Here is a 10,859-nt window from a genome sequence, read left to right on the forward strand (position 1 = left end):
TGCATAGACAAGTCCTGTCATCCACTTCTATGAAGAATATGAGTGTCAAGTGTTCAGACTTGGCTGAGTGAAATTTTAGTTCACATCATCAGACAAGCCACCAAAACACTGACCAGGTAATCCTGACAGTGGAGAAAATTAAGGAAAGCAAGCCTAAGTAGGAAGGGAAGATAGTCATGTCGCCCTAGAATTAACTTGGACAGCAACGGATCTAATTCTTAATATTGACTTCTTTTGGAAGGTGCCCCAAAGAGAATCACATTGTGAGGGCTATTTTCCACTGTGGGGTAGTGAAGTAGGATGGATTGTGATGGCTTTCCAAATATGCCTCTTGGGTCCTAAGCTACAGATTTTATAAAGGATGGAGTGCCTTAGGTTCCATTTCCAGAATTTACCATTATGATGTAAAAAATCATGTTTCCAAAGGGCTGCTTTCAAGCAGGGACTGGATGTGGGAGAGTCTAGAAAGCTTCCCTTCCAAAAAGATAGGACAGTTTCTCTAATCAACAATTCCCAGTGTCTGAGTGTCTGAGATTCTTCCTATCAAACCTTTATCCCTTCTCATTCCCGCCACAAATGACCAAATCCTCATAACCCTTCCTTCCTGGACTCCAAGTCTTTGTATTTCATTAGCTCTGTCTGAAATATGAAAGTGCCCTACTGTCTTTCCTTTTGTACAACTTTTCTTGCAACTTCAGTAGCTTTTGAGTTCTTAGAACCTGAACATTTATACAATTTCTCAAAATTTTGATTTCCATACTAATTTTGTTGTTGAAACACCCACACAGTATATTTTGGGAGGGTTATGAGATGCTTCCTTGTTGGAGGATGTGTGTCTCAAAGGCAGGCATGGGCTTTGAGGTTTGATAAGACATTCCCACTTCCCAATGTTCTTTGTCTGTCTCCTAGTTGCAGATCAAGATGTGAGCTCTCAGCTGCTACAGCCAACATGCCTACTGTTTGCTACCATGCTGCTGATGTATTATGGACTCCCAACCCTCAATAATTGTAAGCTAAATTAAATGCTTTATTTTTAAGATGCCTGCACCATGGTACTTCATAATAGCAATAGGAAAATATGTAAGAGACATAAATAAGCAAATTTTTGAAAATAAGTTGACTTCAGTGTCAGAGCCAACATGCCCATCTTCTATTACAATGATTAGTTAAAATAAAAATGTCATAATGAGTTTTGAATGAATACATATACAGAACAAAAATTTAAGTCTCCAGAAGTAAGCATACATACATACATACATACATACATACATATATGTACATAGATTCATTGTAATATTAATGTAAAAATATCATGGGCAATAAAAGTAATCTCAGAAAAACCTATGTTGATAGTCACTAAAGTGTGTAAAATTGCTACAGAAAATTTTCATGGAATACGTCAACATCATTAGAGAAATTAGTTAATAGCTAAATAGACTCTAAATCATTAAACCACTGAAATTTACTAAAATAGTGTTTACAAATATTTTGTAATTGTATTTCCTGGGATATAGGGTAATAGTATTCTTATGCACGTTTATATACAAAGAATGGGAAATTAATAACTCTATTAGATTTACACTCAGAGGATAGGGACATGGATAGCTGGGTAAAAGTTTTTGCCACAAAAGTGTGAGGCCTTGAGTTTGACTCCATGCTATCATATTCTGCATGTCTGTCAGTCCAAATCTGTAGTCTCAGGGCTCCTTCAGAGAAAGCAAAGGCAGAGTCAGGAGAACCCATAAAGAATCAGGGCTAGCTAACCTGGACTTCAGGAGGGAAACCACAAAGAGGAAGGTAAGCAACTGATGTCTGACCTTGTCTTCTGACATCCTGCAAGTGCTATGGCATGTACGTACCCATACACCAATGGATACACAGGAATTCCTGCTCTCACACACATAAACATTCACATCAACAAAATTGTACACACACACACACACACACACACACACACAACACACACACACAAAGGAAAAATTAAGTAAATTTATTCTAAAATTAGGGTCCACCTGTGACTCCAGCTATAAGGGGTTCTAAACCTCGCATATTTTCTATGGACACTTACATGTATATGTACTTGTAGTTACATTCCCATATTCGGATACACAGAATCAACATGGAATAAATCTTTGACATAAAAAGAGACAAATGACTTTGGGCAGCAAGCATCACTGAGTGTCAAGAATATATAAAGACATAGGTGATTTTAGTATTTTAAAGACATAAAAAGAGATCATCTGCTGCTAATTTCAATGATAGGATATTTTCAAATATTTGAAATCATTACTATTTTTTACTTCAGGAGGAAAGGGAAGTGACTCAACATGAAAGAAGTGGGACTTCCACAGTGATCACAAGTTTTGAGTATTCATAAGATCCTGTTACTAGAATGTTCCTTTGCTGAAGTTGCTTCCTAAGGGTTTGGATCTCCACAAGTATCTAACAGGATGTGAGAAAAGGATTAGTATTACAAGTGTCTAGATATATTGCTGTAAATTTGAAGCAGGGTGATTATTGAACATATCCCAGGACAGCCGTTTTTCTAACAGCTATATAAGGCAGAATACCCAAATCTGTAGAACTATCTTAAATATTTCTTGCTTGCACCATAGCAAGCACGTAAAACTTGTATAAGTTTGACATTTTTGCATATGTCTGTTTGTGATATATGCAAGTATGCATATGCCTGTATGTATGTGTGTGTGTGTGTATGAGAGAGAGAGAGAGAGAGAGAGAGAGAGAGAGAGAGAGAGAGAGAGAGAGAGAGAGAGAGAGAGAGAGAGAGGGAGAGTTTGCTAGAGGCTAGAGGCTGATTTCAGGTGTCTTCCTTGATTCTTTTACATTTGTTTCCTGAGGACAGGTGTCCTTGTGAATCTGTACCTTGGGGATTTGGCTATTCTAACTATTCAATTTGCCTCAAAAGAATCAACTTCACGAATGGCTGGATTACAGGCACACTTCCATGTGTGCCTGGGTGCTAGGGATGGGGACACCAAACTTCTGGTACAATCAATAAGAGCTGTAGCCAATGAGTCATTTCCAGAGCCTGTTTTGCACATCTTAAAATTCAATTAACTCACCTGAAACAATTTTCCATTATAGTCAACACAATACTTTTAGCTGAGAAAATAAAATAAGGATAAAATGCCAACGTGAAATACATCTACAAGGAAGAAAACTGAACTAGCCACCAACCCCTGTGAAGGAAAAGATAGCTAATGTTATGACAGAGATAGGGCTCAATAAGGCTGTTTCTCATGAAGAACAGGTCAAAGTTGCTAATTGAACTAATATCTAAATTATTAGCAGTACGTTTTAAAGAAAGCCTCATATCCTGACTTCCTAGTTACTTCTTTTTGAGTTTTATTGTAATCTTAAACTCCCATTCATTGTGCAAACATGAATTGAATTATTAATTTACTGAATATAGTTCATAGCTAATGATACATACAGGATGGGATTTTTTAACATCAGGTAAAATTGAATTTAAAAAATAGTTTATGAACACATGATCTTTAAATATGATTTATGGCCATTTCCAGGAAGAATAATAAATATCAAGGAAACTCATTCTTAACAAAAGTGGCTATAAATCTGCAGGGGAGACAGTTTCTATGGAAATTAAATCCCTTGACTGATTTATCAGGCCTAAATGCATCATTAGATTTCAACTTCATTTTTTTCTTGAAGCCCATGTTCCACAGGCAGACTCTCTAGTGAGGTCACGGTTTTCTCTGTGTTCACTCCCGCTTATTATTTTAGGTACAATGGATTCATAATTTTTAACTGAAATTTCTTACTTATATGCTTATCTCATGACAGTTAGCTAAGTTTAAAATGGACCCTGTACTGTACAAACCTACTTATCCAGAGTAGATTCTCAGAAAGTTCCAAGTCACATGAAGGGCTAAATTGAGATTGTGGTCTCGGAACTCAGACTGTAGCCTAACCTTTCATGGTGGACACATGCTTTAGGGTTGGTGAGTTATGACATATGGAATAAATGATGGCTTCAGGGAGACCTATTGTAAGTTTCAGTAAATATTATGCATCCAATTTATAGTTTAGAAAGAGAAATAAAAATTATATTCATGCATTTATCGCAGTTGCTTGTTTTGAACACTCTGTGAATAGCAAATAGACACATGACAAAGCTCCACTGTCTTCACATTACTACGGAAAGCACTTGCGAGGGAACTCTGAGACAAAAGATATGTTACTTAAGAAAATATCTCATTTCAAAACATTCCTTCACTTTTCCCTGTCTTATCACAGATGAACTGTTGAACTACAAACGTCCTTAGAGGTAGGATGTCTATAAAAATGATAGATTAAATACATGCGTAAAGAACACAGTAACTGATATGTCCAATAGTGTAGACTCATTGTCATCCTAAATATCATTTTTTGCAGGTCATGGCAATTATTATACAGCCCAGCCAAATTTAGTCTTGAACGTAAGTTAATCTTGCCTCATCATCCCAAGTCATTGGTCTCTAATCATGACCCACAATGCTCAACTCTGTATATCATTAATTATGATACTTTCCAGGTATCTTTCATTCATATAATTTAGATATTATACTTACATTTCAAGCTATCTTCTAATATATTTAAAGAAAGTGTTGCTACATTTATAAATTTAAAACATTTTATTATTGAGTTGTGCGTGCGTTTGTGTGTGTGTGTGTGTGAGAGAGAGAGAGAGAGAGACAGAGAGAGAGACAGAGAGAGTATTTGTGTGTGTACGCTGGGCACGTACACATGCCATGACACACATGCAGAAGCCATAGTACAATGATGTGGAATCATTTCTATCCTTCTACCTTTGCCTTGGTTCCAGGACTCCACCTACAGATTTCTATGATAAGCATCTTCACCTTCTAAATTCTCCCACTCATCCAAGGGTTGAATTTACAAAAATGAGTCAGAGGTTAAGTGAACAGAATCATGTTCATGTTAGGACTACCCTGAGTCTTCCCACACCTCAGCCTTCAATGTCTTCTGGTCCTTTCCTGGTGCTGAAGGTGAGTGGGGTCCCTGCTCTGATCCCCAACTCCCTACATCCCCGGCTCCATCTCCCTGGGCATTTTCTGTGCCTAGAGAGTACCTGCACCTCCCAGAAGGATCACCCTGAGTCTGCCCAGACCTGTGTCTTCCAGTCCATTCTGGGGCTTAAGGTGTGTGGGGGCCCTGCTCTGATCCCCAACTCCCTACATTCCCGGCTCCATCTCCCTGGACATTTTTCTGTACCTAGAGAGGACCTGCACCTCCCGGAAGGATCACCCTGAGTCTGCCCACACCTCAGTCTTCAGTGTCTTCCAGTTCTTTCCTGTTGTTAAGTCTTTAGTCTCCTTTGGTCTCTGCTCTGTGCTTGAGAGTGTCCCAGACCCACCTGCACCCATTGAAGTATTGAACATGCTTGAATGTACTGGAAATGATCCTTAGTCCCAAAACCACCAAGAGAAGAAGAAACCCCATGAGGTCCCACTGAAAGAAAGGATAGGAAGAAGGCAATATAAAAACACAGTCAACAACAGAGGAACCAGTATGACACCACTAGAGTCTAGAAACTCTATACCAGCAAGACCTGAACATATCAACACAGATGGAACAGAAAAGAATGACCTTAAAAACAACCTCCTCAAAGTTATAGAGGCCCTCAAAGAGGATATGAAAAAAATCCCTTAAAGAAATGGAAGAAAACACAAACCAAAAATGCAAGAAATCAACAAATCTCTTAAAGAAAGCAAGAAACGCCAAGAAAAAAAATCAAACAGATTAAGGAAACAATTCAACCATTCAAGACCTGAAAACCAAAATGGAGATAATAAGAAAAACACAAACTGAGTTCATGCTGGGAATCAAAATGCTGAAAAAACAATCAGGAACTATAGATGCAAGCATAACTAACAGAATACAAGAGTTGGAAGACAGAATCTCATGCACTGAAGATAAACTAGAGGAAATAGATTCATCGACAAAAGAAAGTGTTAAATCCAACAAATCCTTAACACAAAATATCCAGGAATTATGGGACACCATGAAAAAAAAACAACTCTAAGAATAATAAGTATAAAAGAAGGTGAAGAAGCCCAGCTCAATGGTGTAGAATCTCAATCATAGAAGAAAATTTTCCCAAGCTGAAGAAGGAGATGTCTATGAAACTAAAAGAAGCTTGCCGAACACCAAGTAGACTGAACCAAAAAGAAAAGTCCCCTTGCCACATAATAATTAAAACACCAAACATACAGAAAAAAGAACCAATATTAAAAGCAGCAAAGGAAAAAGGCCAAGTAACATACAAAGGCAAACCTATCAGAATTACACCCAACTTCTCCATAGAAACTATGAAAGGCAGAAGGTCCTGGATAGATGTTCTACAAACACTAAGAGACCACAGACTCCAGCCCAGTCTACTATTCCCAGAAAAACTGTCATTCACTATAGATGGAGAAAATAAGATATGCCATGACAAAACCAAATTTATGCAATACGTATCCACAAATTCAGCCCTACAGAAAAATTCTAGAAGGAAAACTCCAACCCAAGGAAGTTAACTGCACTCAAAATAACAAGGGCAATAGACAATCTAACTTTACCAGAAATCAGAAATAGGAGAAAAACTCACACATAAAACCACCACCAAAAATGGATCCAAAGCAAACAAGAGTCAACAACCAATGTTCATTAATATCCCTGAATATCAATGGTCTTAACTAACCAAAAAAAAAGACACAGGCTAACCAAGTGGATACAAAGATAGAATCCATCCTTCTGCTGCATACAAGAAACACACCTCAATTTCAAAGACAGACACTACCTCAAGGTTAAGGGTTGGGAAAATACTTTCCAATCAAATGGACATAGGAAGCAAGCGGGTGTAGCTATCCTAATATCTAACAAAATAGATTTCAAACTAAAATTAATCAAAAGAGATGAAGAATGTCATTTCAGATTCATCATAGGAAAAATCCATCAGGAAGAAGTCTCAATTCTGAACATATATGCCCCAAATATAAAGCCACCCATGTTCATAAGAGAAACATTACTACAACTCAAATCACACATTAAAACCCACACACTTATAGTGGGAGACATCAACATGCCACTCCCACCACTGGACAGGTCCACCAGACAGAAACTTAACAAAGAAACAATGGAACTAACAGAAGTTATCACCCAACTGGGTTTAACAGACATCTATAGAACATTCTACCCAAACAAAAAGGAATATACCTTCTCTGTACCACACGGAACCTTCTCTAAAATCGACCACATACTTGGCAGTAAAGCAAACCTCAATAGATACAAAACAAATGGAATAACCCCTGTATCCTGTCGGACCACCACGGCTTCAAATTAGAAGTCAATGCCAACACAAATTGCAGAAACCTCACAAACGCACAGAAATTGAACAATGTTCAATTGCATCACCCCTGGGTAATGGGAGAAACAAAATACTTCCTAGAATTCAATGAAAACGAAAGCATCACATACGCAAACCTTTGGGATACTTTGAAACCAGGGCTAAGAGGAAAGTTCATAGCACTAAGTGCCCACATGAAGAAACTGGAGAATAGCCACACTAGAGAATTTTTTTTTTTGGTTTTTTTCAAGACAGGGTTTCTCTGTATTGTTTTGGAGGCTATCGGTCTAGCCCGGCCTCGAACTCACAGAGATCCGCCTGCCTCTGCCTCCTGAGTGCTGGGATTAAAGGCGTGTGCCACCACCACCTGGCACACACTAGAGAATTAAAGAAGCAAACTCACCCAAGAGGAGTACATGCCAGGAAATAACCAAATTGACACCTGAAATATTTTTATTTTTTAAATTAGATTGCAAAATAACAAGCTTCCTGATGGAGTTTCCATATATATGTATGTATACATGTATGTATATATTAATAATGTTTCTTAGTAGTTTCTTTTCCCTGTTTGTATCTACCATTTTTTTTCTAGCTTTTGGTCCCATCTATATCTGTTTGCCTCAATGGTCATCCTTCAATCGTCTTCTATTGAATTCCTCTGCTCCTCCCTTACATGGTCTTTTGTTTTCTAATCTCACCAAGCCCTTTTCAATTCCATTATTTTACTTGTATTTATCCCTCCCTGGATGCAAATTTATTACTTAGAAGCTAAGATTTCATTTTGAAAGGGAACATATAGTGTTTTGCTTTCTAAGCCTGAGTATTGAGATTCATACAATGTTTTCCTATCAGACACTTTTTCTATTGAACATATTTTTTCAACCTTCCTAATGCTGCCACACTTTAATATACTTCCTCCTGTTATACTGATCGCAAACAAAAAATTATTTCATTACTACTTCATACCTGTAATTTTGCTACTGTAATGAATTATAAAGTAAATATCTGACATGCAATATATATTATATTATGTATATTATTGTATATTATATATTGAGAACAAGCACTGTAAAATATGGTTTGAGTGATCATAGGCCATCAAATCCATACTGTAAATATGCCCTGTATCTGTGGAATCATTTTTATCACAATGAGCAAAGAATGGGAGGGTAAAATTTTTAATATAATGCTAACCATGAATTAATGAATTTTCTGTAATTTTAAGGCATCACTTTGTTTGGCAGGAAGGAAATGCAAATGCTGATCTTTTCAATACGAGCTACAGATTCATAAGTAAATACAGTGGCATTTAGTTAATTTCCACATGTTTCAACACACTGTATTTTTCCCAATTTAGTGCTGCAGCTTATCATGCCTGTGTTAGTGACTTGTGTTTGTATGATAAGAGACCATGACCAGAGAACCTTAAGGAAGCATATGTCACAACTCAAATATGGAGGACAAAGGGCCAGTGTGTGGAGTCAGTTGTCTCCTTCTACCCTCAAGTGTTCCCAGTTTTGTGCAGCAAGTGCTTCTACTTGGCGACTCATCTTCCAAGCATGTTCACGTTGTTCTTGAGTTTTCAGTTGCTTACTTTTTGATTTTTTTTCTTTATATTGAATTTTGTTAAACACAAAAGTTAAGTTAAAAAATGAATTTTGCTTGATTTAAAAAAATGCTGTACCCATATACAGAAATAAAAATACCATATATCCTGTCTCCTATAGGAATCCCAGTTTCAGTTAAATACGAGTATCTAGGTGGAAAACTATGTAAGCAAGGACCAGTGCACTAGAACTTCACCCATAGGACTAGAAAAAAAAAGAGCTGTGCAGGAAAAACAATAGAGCAATATGAGTGCTGGAAGCCCTGGGCAAAGGGTTAGGATGGACTTTAAAATCAGTCAAAGTACAACATGAAAATCACAAATTGCAACTTATTGCTTGGAAACCAAATTCAAAGAACAAAAGTTAAAGTAACATGAAACTCATCAAAATTGAGATTTTTATTAAATTAAAGAAAGCATTGTCACAGGAAACAGCAAAGTTTTTCAATGAGTATTCAGTAAAAGAATCTAAAAGCTGATGCTTGCTTTTCCTTTATTTCCATCCAGAAGTAATGCAAAGAAATCCTGTTTTGAACACACGCTAGCTACACTGAGAATAATAGTACCAGTCCTCAGTGACTGAAAATAATAGTACCAGTCCTCAGTGTGCTTGTGTTAATGATTGTCCTAATCATACTTTTATTTAGAAATCATTACATGAACAGCACACAAGTCTTTGTTATTCTGTATTTGTATGTTATACACATATAATGAACTCACAGACACACATTTATTTTCTTAGGAAATAATTCAAAGTTTAATCCATTCCCCACATGATTGAAACTCACTTTATAAATCAGTTTTTACTCAATTAATAACATACAAGTTAATATCTTAACTGAAACATAGTTTGATAAAAGGCCAAAACAAAGATAATCTTTACTTTTAGTGTAAAAAGATAAGTTGAATTTATGTAACATAATTCATTATTATTGTTTTAATTTAAATGTAAGTACATTGTTTTGCTGCTTGCTTTTCTCTCTACATTCCCTTCTGTGTCTCTCTTCTGTAGCCTCTCCTAAGTTGCCCCACACCTGAAATTCATCCTTGTCCTCCTCTTAAAGATCTCATAGCTTTTTTCCATCTGGGAGCTTAACCTTTTTTTTTTTTTTTTGGCCTGCTTTAGCATTCCTATGACATTATTGGTAAAAGTAAAACAACTTCATGGGAACATGAAACGTTTTTAATTTATCTTTTTTATTTCATACCAGGATCTTGATTCAAGATCTTCACAAATATAAAACAGAAACAAAAGAATGAAGAACAAAAATTCAGACAAAAGAAGGGAGCTGGCAAAAGACATTTGCTAAAAACATATCTCTACCCCTGGTATTGGCAATATGCTGCAGAGGAGAGCAGAAACAACCACGGGGAGTAAACTCTACCTGGGACCACTATGCATTTAAATTGGGAATACTCATTGCAATAAATTAACATTATTTCAAATTCATTAAAATTATGCAAAACGTGTCTCTGTGCTGGCTAGGAAGAAAAATAATTTTTAAAGTGTTTAATTCTTTCGATGTCATACAAGAATGGTTTAATTTTTTAGCATTTTATTTGATCATTTCAAAATGTTATTATGTCATTCTTGAAGGATAAAGTTCTCCATGTCATAATTATTTCCAAGAGTGATGCAATTGTAACAATTTTGTCTATTGAATTTTAAGTTATGAACAGAATTTCTTTAATATGAATAGCTCATGCTGAAAATCCTGTGTGTTTCTGCAAGTCTGTGTGTGATGTATGTACTAAAGAGGTCACTCCTTTTACCCTCGAGTTCTTTCCTTCCTGTCTGTTTATGTTTCAGCTCAGGAAAATGAGAAGAAAACAGCTCAGAAACCAAGAACAAAATCAAGACCAGGCTGTAGCTCTGAGGAG

The 10,859-nt window shown here is 36.5% G+C and overlaps 1 long non-coding RNA gene across 1 annotated transcript; it reads left to right on the plus strand.

The window, feature by feature from the left end:
• Positions 1 to 434: 434 nt before the first annotated feature.
• LOC121142236 lies at positions 435 to 10,385 on the plus strand. The gene is made up of 6 exons (XR_005879218.1): positions 435 to 526; positions 910 to 1,008; positions 2,306 to 2,422; positions 4,417 to 4,460; positions 4,847 to 5,030; positions 10,190 to 10,385. It is a non-coding gene; the product is annotated as an uncharacterized LOC121142236 (long non-coding RNA).
• Positions 10,386 to 10,859: the final 474 nt, after the last annotated feature.

This window comes from Mesocricetus auratus, unplaced genomic scaffold (assembly GCF_017639785.1).
Source record: "Mesocricetus auratus isolate SY011 unplaced genomic scaffold, BCM_Maur_2.0 Super-Scaffold_100009, whole genome shotgun sequence".
In the NCBI taxonomy this organism is placed as follows: Eukaryota; Metazoa; Chordata; class Mammalia; order Rodentia; family Cricetidae; genus Mesocricetus; species Mesocricetus auratus.